The sequence below is a fragment of the Hibiscus syriacus genome, unplaced genomic scaffold (genome assembly GCF_006381635.1).
Source record: "Hibiscus syriacus cultivar Baekdansim isolate YM2019G1 unplaced genomic scaffold, ASM638163v2 tig00111640_pilon, whole genome shotgun sequence".
Lineage (NCBI taxonomy): Eukaryota > Viridiplantae > Streptophyta > Magnoliopsida > Malvales > Malvaceae > Hibiscus > Hibiscus syriacus.
The window spans coordinates 113,710-115,806 of NW_024063142.1; positions in this window are offsets into that span (position 1 = coordinate 113,710).

Below are 2,097 nucleotides of genomic sequence, written 5' to 3' on the forward strand. Positions count from 1 at the left end.
TTGAAAATAGATGCTTAAATTTTTCTACGTTACCATTTTAGGAGCGTGTACATTAACCGTCGTTAAAAATTACCGTTAAATTACTTGGGTTACGTTTTGACATGTTTGATTTTTTTAAAATATTTTATATTAAAAAAAACAGAGAGAAAAAAGAACATAATAGTGCATCATCTTCTCTCCTCCCTTTTTCTCTCTTCTCCCCTTTTTCTCCCTTCTCCTACAACAATCGACCAAACGGAAAACGATCAACCACTACATCCGATCAAACAACCGATTACCATAATCGATCTAAGGGATTTTTTTTGGATTCAAAACCCTAAAATAATTTTTTTTACACCATTTTTGGGTGTTTCATTGATTGCGAAAGTATAGGCTTGTTAAGATAGCATATGATCAAGGTCGTGGCTAAGTTTTCGGGGGCCCTATATAAATTCTTATAAAGGGGCCCTATTTTTTAGATATATTCGATTTCGGGGCAACAATAGTGGCGTTTTTTGAAGAAAAAAAGTCATAATAGATCCATCTATAGTGGTGTTTATTGGAAAACGCCACTATATATATATATATTTTTTTGGGCATTTTTTAGGTTGCGCAATAATAATGGTTTTTTTTGAAAAAATGTCGCAATAAGTCCATCTATAGTGGCGTTTATTGGGAAAACGCCACTATATATATACTTTTTTGGGCCCCCATTTTTTGGGGGCCCTGCGCGGTCGCGCAGTTTGCGTCGCCCAAGCCACGCCCCTGCATATGATTAGTTAGTTTGTTAGAAGTTAGTTGATAGGCTGTTAGGAGTTTGTTAGAAGCAGTTATTTTCTAGTTCTTAAGTTATTGCTTGTACAGTGTATTATAAATTAAAGTTCAGCTGAATAATAATACACATGAGGCATTATTTTTAACATGGTATCAGTTTCCAGGTTGTTCCTTGTTGGGTTACTCTGCTTGGCCCATTTCTAAATCGAGTAAGTCTGGCTCGGTCTCATTCCACAACAACTCTCTTCTCCATCGTCTTTCCCCAAATCAGTTTTCTAGGGATTTCATTCGACAATCTCCATTACCATGCCTCCAATGTACGAATTAGATACGATTGATTTTAATCATCCTCTCTTCTTGTATCCATCAGACACTCCTGGTACTCCGATAATCTATCATCAGCTAGTTGGATTAGAGAACTACAACATCTGGAGCAGATCGATGCGCATCGCGCTGTTGGCAAAAAACAAGTTCGGCTTCGTTGATGGTGCTTGCCAGAATGAGCACTATGATCTTGATTTACATCCTCAGTGGGAGAGTTGTAATGCCATTGTATTGTCCTGGATTCTCAACGCCGTGAGTAGGGAGCTCTTGGATGTCATCGTTTTCGCCTCAAATGCGACTTCGGTTTGGAACGACTTGAATGAACGCTTTGACAAAGTTAACGGTTCAAGAATTTTCTTCCTCCATCGCGAAATAGCCACCATCTCTCAAGGTGAGTTGAGTGTTTCAACTTACTTCACTAGACTGAAGATATTGTGGGATGAATATGTTACGCTTGTGTCAATTTCATCATGTGAGTGTGCAAGCTCGTAGCAGTACTCCAGGCACCTTGCTCAGCAACAACTTCTTCAATTTCTGATGGGCTTAAATGAGACCTATTCGTCGGTTCAAAGTCAAATTCTACTGATGCAGCCTCTTCCTTCGGTGAACCAGGTGTACTCCATGATTGCTCAAGGGAAGTCTCAGCGAGCTCAGCTCTCAGTTGTACATTCCAGTCTCGATTCATCAGTATTTTACTCCAAAAGCTCTGGGACTCCTGATCGTCGTCGGTTTTAAGGGTTTTGTGACTATTGCAAGATCAAAGGTCACAAATGAGATAGTTGATATCGTCTTATAAGGTTTCCACTGGATTTCAAGTTCTCTAACGCAAGAACGCCCAGGCTACCGTAGTTGTCTCTGAACCTGTTACTGCCTCCGACCCTGCTGATGCCTCTGACAAGACGCATTTATCGGTTCCCTTGGCACCTACTTTTACTCAGGAGCAATACAACCATATCGTTAGTCTTCTGTCCTCTGCTGCTTCGGTTGATTCTGTTGTGAATCTTGCAGGTATTGTTGATA